Here is a 17,298-nt window from a genome sequence, read left to right as displayed (position 1 = left end):
AAGCTGACTAAACTTCTCTTACAACCGACGGGAATGAGTGGAGTACGGAATATTTACCCCATGAAAGAAACTTGATCACGGGCACAAAGTCTTTTATACATAATAGTGTCTTGTTGATTAGACCTTGGTTTCTGAAGGTATTTCCCACTTTTCTCATTTCTTTACATTCATTCCTCACAACTCTTTGGATTGTGTTTGGCTGTTTTTCAGTTCTCCGTCGCAATTGATGCCACTCATCTTCACTTGGGCTGGTGCCGTCCCCGTCCCCCCAGGCCCCTGCCCCCTTACCTTCCTACATCTGCTTCTCCCTCGGTCTGTCACTTTCCTGCTCCTGTGTGCCGGGACCCAATTTATTGAGTTATCACAATCACCCAGGTCTCAACACATAGGAGCAGGAGAAAGACATACCGAGGGAGCAGAACCTTTTGCCTGCTTCTGGCAGCCTTGCTGGCGCCAGGACCAGGGAATCCTGCCCCCCTCTCTGTGCCTCTATTTACTAAGCCACGCGGCAATGCCGACACAGCCCATTCAAAGTTAATGGGCTATGTGGGCATTAATTAATGCACAGCAGCTGCTAGCATGGCTTAGTAAACAAAGTGGATAGAGTGCAAGTGGAAGATAGCCATATATGTGGTGCTGTGCACAAAAGATGGCCATTTTATAAAACTGCATGCAAAAGTATTGAGTGACTTAGCATGGGTGACAAGGGACAGGAGGACAGAAATGTAATAACACTCCAAAGAGAGCTAATAACAGACATTATACTCAATGCCATCAGCTTGCATATAAACCCGCCTGTTCAGCAAAATCAGCCTGTCTGCTCCTCTGATGTGTGCAAATTAAGTACTTCCTCATGCCCAGGTCCACATTGGTCTTATCCCAGAAAACTGGCTGATTTGAGTGTTGTGCTGAGTCATTACTCCACCTAGTAGACTAAAAAATTCCTCAGGGAGGCTGTGTGTGTCCACAATCTGATCTGTTAAGAGGGAGTAAAAGGAGAATTCTAACTAAAAGGAAATGTTCAGGTCCATGCTCCTAAGGATCTAAAAGTGGTGGGATGTAAGAGCCAAGAGACTGGCTTAATCTAGTGTGCAACACCTACTGTCCCCGGAAGCAAGTCGTTTGACCGAAACATTTGGTTTGACACAAGTTCTGGCGTCGTGCAGTGGAATCATTTGATCGTTGCTGAGTCTGCTTATGCAGGATAAGTAGTTGCCATTCATATGTATATTTTTTTGATATATTATAAGTTCGCATAAGACGTTTTTTTCTTAATATTTATTTGTTAAATTTTTATCCCACATTTTCTACTACTACTACTAACATTTATATAGCGCTACCAGCCGCACGCAGCACTGAACACTTGACATAGAGAGATAGTCCCTGCTCAAAGACCTTACAGTCTAAGTAAAACAGATAGACAAGACATTACGGGCAAAGAGGAACATTACACGGTAAAGAGGAACAGGGAAAGAGGAGGGCAAATAAGTAATGGTTAGGGGCCAAAGGCAGTAGTGAAAAGGTGAGCTTTCAACATAGATTTAAAAACAGGTAGAGACAGAGCTAGACGTAGGGTTCAGGAAGACGGTTCCAGGCATAAGGTGCTGCAAGATAAAAGGAACAAATTTTCCCACCTATTTGTAGGCTCAATGTGGCTTACATAGTGCTGGAGAGCAGTTTGCAGACTCCAGAGTTAATACAAGGTGATGTTGTGGTAGGATAGGTTCATGTGGTAGGACCACATAACGGAATCATACAACGGAGAGTTGTGTAATGACCTTTACGAACTTTAGTGTTGCTGTGTCGCAGAGATCAGGCATTTATGTTGGGTCGGTAGGGTATGCCTTTTTAAACAGGTGGGTTTTAAGTGTTTTTCTGAAGTGTAAGTGGTCATATGTAGTTTTCAAGTCTTTTGGTAATGCATTCCACAGTTGTGCGCTGATTTCTAATGTTTTCAGTAAAGTATGGATAATAGTTTCTTGTAGGTTTTTGGTCCAAGGTGGCAAGTGATTGAGGCTATGCAGTAGGCTCAAGGGTTTGGAATAGCTGAGTGCTATAGGAGACCTAGAGGCATATTTTCAAAGCACTTTGGGAGGCTAAGTTCCATAGGTTTCTATGGAACTTTGGGAGGCTAAGTGCTTTGAAAATGAGCCTCCTAATAACCTAGCCACTGATACAAATCTGATGCCCCTGGTTCCTTTTCTCCTCTTTTTTTCTTTCTTTTCTCTCTTTCCCAAAGATCTTTTGTTCCTTGTCTTCTTATGAGACTAAAAATTCCAGCAATAACTTAAAAAGAATCAAGAGAGACCTCCACTACACTTTTTATCAATGTGCAAATATATGTCATACAAGTCCCAATTCTGTATGAGTCTCTCTTCTCAACCACACATACACTGAGGGTGAGAAAGAAAAACAAATCAAAAGATTATCTCACACAGGTACAGTACCTTAGGACAGTCACTTTCTCTTCATGTAATGTAAACATTTAAAATATATCTTCCAGCTTCCCAGCTGACAGTGTATTATGCAAATTAGTTCCACTTTCCTCTCTGGCTGGAGCCAGTGAACATGCAGATCAATTACAGCTTCACAAGTACAGTTCACCCCAGCCATCACTTCTCTCAGGCAGCTGAGTTCAATTATCTTTTTTACCCCTCTCTCTCTCACACACACACACACTAAAAGAGGGATAAAGGCAACATGGGAGTTTAACTATTTTACAGTCCTTAAGACACAAGGCTGGCTCTTTCTTCAACAGCTACCATACCCTGGATAGGATCACACACTCTTCAGCATTTAACAGCTCTGGTTCCTACCCTCCTTCCCCAGCTGTTAGAACAAAAATCAATCACTAAAATCAAAACTACCAGGGAACCCCCTCCTGGTCTCAGTTCCTGCTCTGCAGCAGCAGTAGCACAAGTCAATTAGAACAGATCCAAGGTTCTTTGAAATGGCTCTCTGAAACCTATCAAGCATTGTCCATCTACCACTCTAAGATCTTTTCTCAGAATAACAGATTTCTTTACTAAAAGGGCTAATTATACCATCCAGCTGCATTCCTTGTCTCTACTGGCATTTTTCTGTAGTTCATGCCTGCCTGCTTTTGCTGCATTCTCTTTCAGGTACTACATGCAAACAAATCTCTAGTACCTTATGAAGTTCCAGATCTTCCAATTATCAGTAACAACTTCTGATATCTCTCAGACTTCCTCTCTGTATTCTGTATGGTAGAACGTTTCTCCTAGGACTTCTCAAAGTGTCCTTCTCCATCCAGGCTCTGGGTTGGACTTCCTTTCAACCCTCCCCCTCTTTCCTTTCTTCTCCTAACACCAAGGGAGTTTATATGCCCCACAGGTAAATTAGCATCTCTCCTACCCCCTCCCTGGGATTGGACCATTTTTTTCATGGAGCTAAGAAGTATCTTTAATAAAAATCTGGTAGCCTACCTCAAGAGCTCTCATCCCTTTCTCCCATCCCTCTTCCTTTAAAGGGACCTATCTAGGTGGAGTAGGGATTTCTTCTATCAGGTCCAAATGCTATTCCCCAATCACCTTGGTCCACTTAACATACAGAGGGCAATTTAAACATCAGCACAGCTTCTTCACCCTCTTATTAAAACCGTCTAACCTTATGGCTCTGTTCCCTGTTGTAAAAGCCCCAGCCACAATATAACTAGTGTATTATAGTGTTATTATTAACATTTGTATAGCGCTACCAGACGCACGCAGCGCTGAACACCTGACATAGACAGTCCCTGCTCAATAGAGCTTACAATCTAAAAATAATACAGACAGACAAGACAATTAAGGGCGAGGGAAGTACTGGGTGATAAGGAACAAGGGGAGGCAATTGAGTAGTAGCTAGGAGCCCAAAGCAGTAGTGAAAAGGTGGGTTTTCAGCATAGATTTGAAAACAGGTAGAGATGGAGCTAGACGTACAGGCTCAGGAACCTGATTATACCATACCTGTGGCATATCCTATTCAGCTCACAGAATATAGGGTACTTTATGCTGAAATGAAGAAAGGCACATTTGGGCAAGAATCTTTCTGAATAAAAAAAACACCTATGACCCTGTTGGAACCAACTATATGGCAACCCTGCTGATGTAAGCAAAAAGGAATGTGGACAGTCATGATAAGGACCTTTGGTCATATCAATCCAGCCTGCCTTGAGTCAAGAATTTGGGGGAAAAAACTCCAATGTAATGCTATAAGACTTTCCTGTGTGGGGGAGGGAAGGGTTTTGTCATAACAATAGGGCACAGGCCAATCACCTCCTGCAATGTTATCAAATCATCAAAGACATTGCTGATATCAAAATGATATAAAAGGGTGCTTGCTGTGGCAAAAAAATAACATACCTTCCATTGATACCCAGCCTACCTTTTGACCTCATCTGGTCATCATCAGAACACTTAGAGCATCAGATCTCCAGCAACAACTGAAGGTCAAGAGCAAGCACCACCTAGAAAAGGCAAACACCTGCTGTTCCAGTTGTTCTCGAGAAGGAAGAGACTTTTGTCGAGATCTGTAATAACTATCCTATCAGGGGACAAAAGGAGCAGTTGTCATAGGTGTTTGATTCCAATTGATACATAGTAACATAGTAGATGACGGCAGAAAAAGACCTGCACGGTCCATCCAGTCTGCCCAAGAAGATAAATTCATATGTGCTACTTTTTTTTATTTGTACTGTCCTCTTCAGTGCACAGACCGTATAAGTCTGGCCAGCCCTATCCCCGCCTCCTAACCACCAACCCCGCCTCCCAACCACCGGCTCTGGCACAGACCGTATAAGTCTGCCCAGCACTATCCCCGCCGCCCAACCACCAGCCCCGGCACAGACCGTATTAGTCTGCCCAGCACTAGTCCCGCCTCCCAACCACCAGCCCCAGCAAAGACCGTATATGTCTGCCCACACTAGCCCCGCCTCCCAACCACCAGCTCTGCCACCCATTCTAGGCTAAGCTCCTGAGGATCCCTTTCTTCTGCACAGGATTCCTTTATGTTTATCCCACGCATTGATGCCTGACTAGTGCTCATTCTAGCATTTAAAAACGTTTATTTTAATCTTTTGTTCTATTACATTCTTGTCTATATTCTAATCATTGTAAATAAATTCTTTAGTTATCGCTTATAAGTTACATATGTCCTCGTAGTTTTATCATTGTATATCCAGAGGGAGAGAGGACCCAGGTTAGCTAAATAAGAGTCATGCTTGTCTTTCCAGAGTGCTTACAACATTTTTATTTGCACATCCTTGTCCTATGCTAACCAGCAGGGGTCTGTGTTATTACTGGTATCTCCCCCACACTGAGATATTTGAGTTAATTAATAGGCTTCTAGCCAATAGTTTAGAAACCAGTGTCCTTGGCTGATAAGAAACAAAAACTGCTTTCTTTCTCTTCTGGTAGTTCTGTACACAGTCAAACTATAAAAGCAAAATGTTACTGGCTGAACATCTTTACCCATGTTATTTTTGATCATTTTATGTTTCTATATCATTGTCACCCCACATGACATTTCTGAAAATATCAGTAATGATTGAAGCACTACAGAATGCCAATGTAGCCACATTATTATCCTGTAATATTGCCATGCTGAGCTGCTTGGAGTCCTAGTTAGAAAGAGACCTGACTGTACCAGGGGAGATAGAGAGATCCACTTTAAGCAATCAAAATTTCAAACAGTGGGTCAAATATATTTCTAAACCACAAGCCCAACACTCAAAAAATAGATAAGGGGACAAATTCTCAATGCAACTCCACATACAAATTGAAAAAAATGGAGATTCAATATAATTATTCATACGGAACTGTTATTTTCATAGTTTAAATCCAGCTTGCTTAAAACATAAATCACTCTTGTATAGGACACATCACCAAAATGGTCCATATTTCAGAAATCTGCATCAGGGCATAGGTCCTCACTGTGTCTCAGCTTTACTCGTTAGTGAAATGCAGGGCATAGTTATGAGAGGTAATGGTATTGAATCCAGTGGGAAACTATGATCATATTGTGATCACGTTTGAGCTAATATCTGGAGTGTAGCCACAAAGGAAATCTACTGTAGCAGCATTTAATTTTTGTAAAGGCAACTATGATAAAATGAGGGAAATGTTAAGAAAGAAACTAAAAAGATCAGCTGCAAAGGTTAGGACTTTAAATCAGGCATGGATGTTGTTTAATATTACCATCTTGGAAGCCCAGACCAGATACATTCCATGTATTTACAAAGGTGGAAAGAAGAGAAAATTACAGCCAGCATGGTTAAAAGGTGACGTGAAAGAGGCTATTAGAGCCAAAAGAACACCCTTCAAAGAATGGAAAAAGAATCTGAATGAAGAAGGTAAGAAGCAACATAAGCACTGGCAAGCTAGATGGCAAGCATTGATAAAGAAAGCTAAAAGAGAATGTGAAGAGAAACTTGCTACAGAATCAAAAACTCATAGTAACAACTTTTTCAGCTACACCAGAAGCAGAAAGTCTGCGAGGAAATCTATGAGAAAGGGGCACTCAAGGAGGACAAGGCCATAGCAGAGATACTGAACGAATTCCTTGCTTCAGTCTTTATGGAAGAAGATGTAAGAGATCTACCTATACCAGAAATGGTTTTCAAGGGTGATGATGCGGAGGAACTGAACAAAATATAGGTGAATCTGGATGACGTACTGAGCCAAATCAACAAATTGAGTAGTAAATCACCTCGACCGGATGGCATGCATCCAAGGGTACTGAAAAAAACTCAAATATGAAATTGCTGATCTGCTGTTAGTATTCTGTAACCTGTCATTAAAATTGTTTATAGTACCTGAAGATTGGAGGGTGGCCAATGCAACACTGATTTTGAAAAGGGTTGTTACTATCTTCTTCAGTCACTGATTTCTGTATTCACTCATCCCACCCTGTTATCTTAGAGGACTTCAACCTTCACTTGGACACACCTGGTGCTCCTTTCTCTCAAGAGCTCCTAGACCTATTTTCAGACTTACAGCTTACTCAATTTGTCAATGGTCCATCACATTTCCAAGATTCTGCCTCTACTATGGTCTGACCACTCTAATCCTTTTTAGCTGTCAAGTTCAATCTAAAATTTCTATAACTTCAGCTAAGGGTATGCCCTACCGTGATCTGCAAACTTTCAAGTCAACCTCACTACTGTCAAATTCTAACTTAAATTACAAATCTTTTACTGGCCTCTCCTTGGCTGATCAAATTCAGATATGTAATAATGAGCTATGTACGGCACTTGACACTGTTGCTCTACTGCAACTCTGTACGATTCCAACATAAACAACAACTTTGCAGGCAGAGAGGAAATGGCATCATTATCCCTCATCTACCACTCTATTTATAGGAGTGAAGCACACTCCTATAAACTTGATATTTTAACGACAAAAAGGAATTATTGTTCCAATTTGATTCAAAAGGCACCAAACATCTCAGTTCTTTATAAGACATTGAAATCACTGACTACTTTCAAATCTACAGAGGCGAAGCAAACACAAATTCCCTTAGCGTAGACTTTGGCAACTCATTTTCTAAATAAAGTCTGAACTTTGCAAGTCAGTCTCCCTTCTGTTCTCTCTTTGAAACTTCTGTTCCTGGCTCCAGATGATGCAGTTGTCTAGGTTAATAGTCATAAGTCATTTTAATTTGCCCTCTAAAGTTGAATGTAACCATCTTATTGCTACTATGAAAACAACTACAGCACCTATAGATCCAATTCTATCTACTCTGCTGAAGCGTTCATTAGATTATTTGATCATGTTTATCCATACTATGACCATTAGAAGTCTGTCCTTAGGGCTAGTACCAGGTTTTTGGAAACATCCTACTATTCGACCAAAGATTAATGCCTCTAGTGCAACCCATGACCTCAATAATTAACAGCCGATTGCCAATCTCCCATTAACATCAAAAATTATAGAAGCAGTAGTTCATACACAATTTCTTGCTTTTGTTTCTAAAACCTCAGATCTTCATCATAATCAAACCACATTTAGGTAACATCATAGTACTGAAACTTCTTTGCTGGGCATTACCACTTTTCTTTACTGTGCACTTGATCAACGCAAATCAGTTCTCCTGTCATTGGACCTTTGAGCAGCCTTTGATCTAGATAACCATTCAATTCTACTTCATCACCTTCATCCATAGGTATTATTGACATCATTTTAGACTGGTTTATTTCTTTTCTCACAGATCAAACATATGCTGTGATTTTTAACGGGTCTACATCCACACCTTTCAAACCTGGAGTAGGTGTTCCACAAGGCTCCCTTCTCTCACCAACACTATTTAACATTTTCCTAGCCCCACTCCTCACATTGGCTCAAACTCTTGGATCGACGATGTATGTTTATGCAGACGATATCCAGATACTCTATCCTTTAGACACTTGTACTTCCGCCAATCTTTCTAAATTGAACCACAAGTTTACTGCAATTACAGATTGGTTGCATGATCATAATCTTGTAATAAATCTTTCAAAATCCAAAGTTGTCCTTTTTTCAAGAGAAGCAAATACATCTTTACCTATACCTATTCTTCTCTCTGGGATACTAGTACCTCAAGTAGATACAGTTCATATTCTTTGAGTCTTACTAGACTCTGAACTTTCCTTCCATCCTTAGATCTCTCAAGTTGTCCAAAACTGTTTCTATAAACTTTGTTTAATTCATTCTATACAATCTTTAAATTGCCTCCAGCACTCAACATTCTAGTTCATTCAGTGATCATAACGCAATTAGATTACTATAATTCCCTGTATCAAGGACTTAGGGTCAAAGAAATATGATGCCTCCAGATCATCCAAAATACTGCAGTCGGATTGATAGTTAAGATCAGGGAGTTAGATCACATTACATTTTATCTCAAAGATGAGCATTGGCTACCTATAACTCATCATATTACTTAAAAAATTGTTACTTTTATTCAAAACTCTATCTTCCAATGCACTATCATACCTTTCCCGGTTCCTAATTCCTTACTGTCCAGCCAGGATGTTAAGTTCCACTCTCCAGAATCAATTATTCCCAGTTACCATACTAGTCCATAAACACATTAGGGATTCTATCTTTTCAGTACAAGGAATGCTGTCCCTCCTTCTTTGAGATTTCAGTCCACCGTATCAAACTTTAAAACTGAACTTAAAAAATGTACCTATTTGAAAATGCCTGCCAATAATACCATTATTTTAAAGTGACAGAACAGAGTCAGCTTGACTGTTGCGGAGCTATCCCACTTTTTACCCCATCCCCTTTACTATGACGATTGTAGTTCTACCCCTACTATCCTCATTGTGACATGTCCATTGTTTATATGTTTTGTCTTTTTATTTTCTTCTTTTTTCTCACACTATATTAGATTGTAAACCACTCTGATGGCTCCCATAGAGTGGGGTAGTAAATATTAAATAAACTTGGATCCAGGAAATTACAGACCGGTAAGCCTAAAATCAGTGCCAGGTAATATAGTGGAAACTATTTTGAAGAATAAAATTATGTAACACATAGCTAAACGTGGTTTAATGGGAAAGAGTCAGCAGGGATTCAACCAAGGGAAGTTTTGCCTTCCCAAATAGCTTAATTTCTTTGAAGGCATGAATAAACATGTCATTAAAGGTGAGCATGTTGATGCAGTCTATCTAGATTTTCAGAAAGCTTTTGACAAAGTTCCTCATGACAGACTCCTTGGGATATGAGGCAGTATTCTGTTGTGGATTAGGAACTGTAGGTTATTGATAGGCAGAATTTAAAAAAAGAAAAGAAAAAGCAAACTTTATCAACTAGTCTCTATACCCTTTTCCCCCTAGTTTTAAAACTTTAACTTTGTACCACAGCATTAACAGATAGCCTCTAGCAGGCACAACAAGACTTAGTTCAGTCTTCAATTATAGCTATTCTAATTAGGATAAGAAGACGAGTATTTTCATTAGAGTTTTAATTACATTTTCATTAGTTTTAATTACATGTAATTAGTTTCTGGGAAGCAAAAATTAAATAAATTGCACATTATACCATATAATCTTAAGGCTCTTTATATTCATCTAATATCACTAGTATCTGAAGAAGTTTTAAACAAACAATTCTATTTCTCCCCTCAGCCGTTTCTTCTCCAAACTGAAGAGCCCTAGCCACTTCAGCCTTTCCTCATAAGGAAGTCATCCTATCCCCTTTATCATTTTTGTTGCCCTTCTCTGTACCTTTTCTAATTCCACTATATCTTTTTTGAGATGCGGTGACCAGAATTGAACACAATATTTGAGGTGTGGTTGCACCATGGAGCGATACAAAGGCATTATAGAGTCCTCATTTTTGTTTTCCATTCCTTTCCTAATAGTAACTAACATTCTATTTACTTTCTTAGCCTCTGCAGACACTGAGTAGAGAATTTCAACATATCATCAACGACGCCAAGATCCCTTTCTTGGTTGGTGACTCCTAACGTGGAACCTTGCATTACGTAGCTATAGTTAAGGTTCCTCTTTCCCACATGCATCACTTTGCACTTGCTCACATTAAACGTCATCTGCCATTTAGACACCCAGTCTCGTAAGGTCCTCTTGTAATTTTTCACAATTCTCCAGTGATTTAACGACTTTGAATAACTTTGTGTCATCAGCAAATTTAATTACCTCACTAGTTACTCCCATCTCTAGGTCATTTATAAATATGATAAAAAGCAGCGGTCCCAGCACAGACCCCTGGGGAACCCCACTATCTACCCTTCTCCATTGAGAATACTGACCATTTAACTTTATTCTCTGTTTTCTTTTTAACCAGTTTTTAATCCACAATAGAACACTACCTCCTATCCCATGACTCTCCAATTTCTTCTGGAGTCTTTCATGAGGTATTTTGTCAAACGCATTCTGAAAATCCAGATACACAATATCAACCGGCTCCCCTTTATCCACATGTTTGTTCACCCCTTCAAAGAAATGTATTAAATTGGTGAGGCAAGATTTCCCTTCACTAAATCCATGCTGACTTTAGAGGCATATTTTCAAAGCACTTTGGGAGGCTAAGTTCCATAGGTTTCTATGGAACTTTGGGAGGCTAAGTGCTTTGAAAATGAGCTTGTTTGTCTCATTAATCCATGCTTTTGAATATGCTCTGTAATTTTGTTCTTAATAATAGTCTCTACCATTTTGCCCGGCACCGACGTCAGACTCACCGGTCTATAATTTCCCAGATCTCCTCTGGAACCTTTTTAAAAAATCGGCGTTACATTGGCCACCCTCCAATCTTCCGGTACCATGCTCGATTTTAAGGATAAATTACATATTTTTTAATAATAGCTCCGCAAGCTCATTTTTCAGTTCTATCAGTACTCTGGGATGAATACCAGTGCCGGGAAAAATAGTGGAAACAATTATAAAGAATAAAATTACAGAACACATAGACAAACATGATTTAATGGGACAGATTCTGCATGGATTCAGCCTCACCAATTTGCTTCATTTATTTTTTTTTTTAATTTATTTATTGAAAATTTTCATAACTTTACAAGCATTATACTTGCTACAAGAAATACAGATACAAGTGATACATACCATTCAAGTGGAAACATAATTAACTAAAGAAAAGCATTATTATTTCACCATATCTTCCTTTGGCCACAATTAAAGGAGGAAGGAGTCCAAATAGTTCAGGGGAACATAAAAAAAAGAAAAACATAAGGAAAGGCCTAGCCCTAAATACCACCATTCACAGTACTTTATGTTGGTTTTATCATTTGACAAGCTTTTTCATATTTATAAATTCTCTCAATTGTGTTGGTACAAAAAACACATACTTTATATTTAGATATTTTATAACGCACTTGCAAGGATAAGCAAGTAAGAAAGTTGCCACTAAAGACCTGGTTTCCTCTCTCATTTCCAGAAACTGTTTTCTTCTTTCTTGAGTGATTTTAGTCACGTCGGGAAATATCCACAATTTCTGTCCACAAAATTGTTGCTGTGTATTTTTAAAATAAAGTTTTAATATAGCGTCAAAATCTTGCTCAAATATGAAGGATACAAGGAGGGTAGCTCTAGTTGTCACCTCGGACAAAGAGTCCTCCAATATCTGTGAAATATTCAATTCCTCAGCTTCCTCCAAAACACCTTCTCGATCTTTCTTTGTAGGTAAAAAATAAATCTTATTTAATCGGCGGAATATTTTGAGCTGAAAATTTTAAATTCTCCACAAGAAACTTTTTGAACAAATCATATGGTAACATTCCTATTGGTTTGGGGAAATTAAGAATTCGCATGTTCAATCGCCTATTATAGTTTTCTATTTGTTCAATCCTTTGACGCATAGACATATTATCTTTCATCACTGCAGTGAATTTTTCATTAATTTTCACAGCTTCTTCCTGAGAGTGTTTTTCCTGATCTTTTAAGTCATGCTTCAGCTTATCCATAGATTGAGATAGCTGACCTACAGTATTTGCAAATTTTTTGGTCTCTTGAGTAGAATTTATTATTAAGTCTTGCTTCAGCTTATCCATAGATTGAGATAGCTGGCCTACAGTATTTGCAAGTTTTTTGGTCTCTTGAGTAGAATTTATTATTAAGTCTTGCATTTTTTGCATTGACTGCCAAAGCATGTCAAGCGTTACCACTCTTGGCGGGGTCTCCCGCGTCGATTTACCTTCAACAGCCGACTCCAACTCCAGGAGGGGGCCCTCTCCGCTGGCTACACTGCCTCCGACTTCCGGAGCTTGTAGTTCAGCAACCCCTTCCCGAATCGCGGCTGGGCAGAGTGGAGTACCAACAGTTGGGGGAGACGAAGAGATCTCATCTTCCAGCGACGTCTGAGCCCCTGCAGTGGCATCAAGCGGGTTTCCTCCTCCTGAAACACCTGGTGGACGCCGAATTTCAAATCCTTCCAGAGTTCGCTGCATCGGAGAGGACGTAAGAGCCTGAGAAGGTAAGGCTCTCACCGTTCCTTTTCGCTTATGGGGCATTTTTTTTTTGAGGAAAATCAAGTTTAGCCGCGAATTTACTCTGAGCAAGTTTGCAGCATTCAGCGTGTCGGCGCCATCTTGACTCCTGCCTTAAATGATATTTTCTTCATTTATTTGAAGGCATGAATAAACGTGGATAAAGGTGAGCCAGTTGATGTAGTGTATCTAGATTTTCAGAAAGCTTTTGACAAAGTTCTTCATGAGAGACTCCTGAGAAAATTAAAAAGTCATGGGATAGGAGGCAATATCCTTCTGTGGATTAAGAATTGGTTATTAGACAGAAAACAGAGGGTAGGGTTAAATGGCTATTTTTCTCAATGGAGGAGGGTGAATAGTGGAGTACCACAGGGATCTGTACTGGGGCCGAAGCTATTTAATATATTTATAAATGATATGGAAATCGGAATGACGAGCGAGGTGATTAAATTTGCGGATGACACAAAACTATTGAAAGTTGTCAAAATGCATGCAGATTGTGAAGAATTGCAGGAAGACCTTAGAAAACTGGAAGACTGGGCATCCAAATGGAAGATGGAATTTAATGTAGACAAATGCAAGGTGATGCATATTGGGAAGAAAAATCAGAATCATAATTATCTAATTCTAGGGTCCAATTTAGGAGCCAGCACTCAAGAAAAAGACCTACTTGTCATTGTAGACAATACGCAGAAATCTACTGCTCAGTGTGCGACAATGACCAAAAAAGCAAACATGATGCTAGGAATTATTAGGAGAGGGATGCAAAAATACTACAATGCCTTTGTATCTCTACATAGTGCAACCTCACCTCGAGTATTGTGTTCAATTCTGGTCACCTTATCTCAAAAAAGATATAGCGGAATTAGAAAAGGCTCAAAGAAGAGAGACCAGAATTATAGAGCAGTGGCGTAGCCAAGGGTGGGCCTGGATGGGCCCAGGCCCACCCAGTAGCAGCACACCTATGATGTGGCTGTCAGGGATCCCTAAGCCTCACCAGCCAAAAACTCCCAACAACTGTCCCTCCTGCATACCTTGTAAATAGCAGATCTTCGCCTGCAGCAAGCAGCGGCTGATACATACTATTCGCACCAGCCCCACAGCCTTCCCTCTGATGTATTCCCGCCTATGCGGAAACAGGAAGTTGCATCAGAGGGAAGGCTATGGAGCCAACATGAGCAGTGTGTATTAGTTGCTGCATGCGAGGGAGGGAGGGAGGATGTTTGAGAGACCAAATGGCATGCAGGCGAGAGAGGGAGAGACCAAATCACTTGTGGGCCAGGGCAAAGTTATTCTGCCCACCCATCCTGGGCCCAGGCCCACCCAAAATTGGGTGTCTGGCTACGCCCCTGTTATAGAGAGGATAGAATTGCTCCCATATGAGGAAAGGCTAAAGAGGTTAGGGCTCTTCAGCTTAGAAAAAAAGATGGCTGAAGGGGGATATGATTGAGATCTAAAAAAAAAATCCAAAGTGGAGTGGAATAGGTGGAGGTGAATTGGTTTTTCTCTAATTCAAAAATTACAAAGACCAGGGGACACTCAATGGAATTGCATGGGAATACTTTTAAAACAAATAGGAAAAAATATTTTTTTCACTCAAAAAATAATTAAGCTCTGGAACTCGTTGCTAGAGGATGTGGTAATTGCAGTTAGTGTATTCCTGGAGGAAAAGTCCATAGCCTGTTGTTGAGATGGACATGGGGAAGCCACTGCTTGCCCTGGGATTGGTAGCGTGGAATGGTGCTACTAACTGTGTTTCTGCCAGGTACTTTTGACCTGGATTGGCCACTGCTAGAAGTAGGATACTGGACTGGATGGACCATTGGTCTGACCCAGTTTGGCTGGGCTGTTCATATGTTCTTATGTAAACCCACAAGATAAATATAGCACAGACCACATTTTAGCGCTGCTTAGTAAAAGGGCCCCTTTATGTTTGCTTCCCTAATGTAGGTTATCAGAAGATATGTCATGGTCATGGGGGGAGGGGAGGGGATGTTTGATATAATAATATCCTATCAACCTCTAATCCTAACCTGAGAATTGGTTGTGTGATGATGTTTATTACTAACATACTGATATCTTAATGTGTGGTTAAAAGACAATTCTAATCATAAACATGTTAACCATTCTGCAATACTACCTATGCCATTTTTTTTGTGCATATGTGCACATGATCTTCCCTATAGGGATTTAGACTTCTGACTTTTTATTCTAGACAGAACCCCATGAGGTATTTTCCCCTCTGCTTTTCTTTTGTTTTGGATTTTTAATTTGATACCATATGCAAGTGATTGCTGGTTATTTGATATATGCTAAAGTAGACAAATAAAACTATAGTTCAAAATCCAAATTTGAATTCAATTGACTCAATAAAAATTGAGATTTGTGGAAACAAGATGCTATGTGAAAGATTTTAGCCATTACTGTTATATGTGTGAACTTACGTACTTGCCTACCCATAGATGATATGGTACAGGATATAAAAACTTTCCTTTCTGCAAATATTTATTATGCATACTTAACTCAGATACAGGTACAGCTCATATACACATACCTATCTAGCATACCTGTTTTTCTTGGGCATCTCAAAACAAGCTCTCTTTATTTACACATATATATGTCTTTACCTATATCTCACTTTACCTTTCTATCTGAGAACTTCTCTTCACCGTTAGGTCACAAATATGTTCATCACCACCTGTATCTCAGAAAGTGTAACTTTGATTTTACACCACACATACACCTGATAATGTACTTCCTATATTGGTACCAATCCTTAGCGCTATCTTTACACTGTGATTGTTATTTCTTCTGACACTAGTATAACCTGAAAATGTCGTACACATTCTATTACATATCTTATGCTAGGCTTATGCTGAACATACAGTGCATGTGATCCCTGAGGTAGGCGGTTTTCCGCCGAAATATGGCCCCATGTTCGGTCCTTTACGTGTGAGGTGCTCTTATCAATAAATATGTTTACATCTGTTATCGGCTGTTGGAGGTCTTTTTGGTTCACCCCTACTCCTTTACATTATGCTCTTGTTTGCATATCTGATGTATTTACATGTCATTTGATCACATATAACATTGGGGCCCTTTTATAAAGGCACGGGAGGATTAATGCATGGGTAACGTGCGCCCAATCGGCACTACCACCAGGATAGCGTGTGTGCCTGGCAGTAATTCCGATTTTGGCATGCGCCAAATCCTGCGGTAGAAAATTGTTTTCTATTTTCTACTGCAGGGGGCGTTCCCAGTGGTAACCAGCAATGAGCCCAAGTTGACACGCGCTGCATGGTTACTGCATGGGTAATGCGTGAGCCCTACCACTAGGTCAAAGGGTGGCATTAAGAGCTCAGGTTGTAAATAGGCACGTGCTAGTTTTAATATTAGCACAGGCCCATTTTCCGGCACATTAAAAAATTGGCTTTTTCCCTGCCATGGTAAAATATTACCCAGTGCGCCTAAAAGATGCGCCCACACTACCGCAGGCCACTTTTTACTGTGGTTTTGTAAAAGGACCCCATAGTAACATAGTAAGTGACGACAGATAGAGACCTGAATGGTTCATCCAGTCTGCCCAACAGTCACACTCTATGTCAATTCATGATTAAATCAACAATGAACGTGATATTATATACTTGATCACGTGTTCATCTTTGGTATTTTTGGGACATAGAGCTAGATGGAGTTCTACAGTTTGTCCTTATGTTCCACCTAGGTCATGATGCTGAGAAGAGTTGTCTCTGTACTGTGGTGCTTTCAGAAACTGTTCTGATTGGGGTGGATGGCGTGGGTTTTATCAAGAAAGTCTGTCAGTTGAGTTTGGACTTCCGATCCAGCAATTTTAGCTAAGAAAGGAAGATTTGCGATCAGGCAGAATTTATTATGGTCAATGAGTGGTTGGGCTAGATCTTTAACTTAAACAGCCGTATATATGCAGACTGGCTGCATGTATAAATGGTAAGTTTTGAAAGAAACATATGCTAGGGTAAAGGATCACGGATTTGATATACTGCCTTCCTATGATACAACCGAAGCAGTTTACATATATGCTGCTACTTTTTCTGGCCCTAGTAGGCTCACATTTTAAGTCTTGTACCTGGGGGAAATGGAAGTCTAAATGACTTACTTAGGGTAGCAAGGAGCTGCAGTGGGAATCAAATCCAGTTTCTCAAGTTCTTAACCCATTGCACTATTAGGCTACTCCTCCACCCCAGGATCCAGAATGCAGAGATTTCAAGGGGGTTATGTTTTGAGCAAGGCTAGGTTAGACTGAAAATTTGTACCTATATTCTCTCATGCATATTTCACACAAATTATTCATCATCTTTTACATAGTAACATAGTAGATGA

Source organism: Microcaecilia unicolor, chromosome 2 (assembly GCF_901765095.1).
Source record: "Microcaecilia unicolor chromosome 2, aMicUni1.1, whole genome shotgun sequence".
NCBI lineage: Eukaryota > Metazoa > Chordata > Amphibia > Gymnophiona > Siphonopidae > Microcaecilia > Microcaecilia unicolor.
This window is presented reverse-complemented; position numbering follows the sequence as displayed.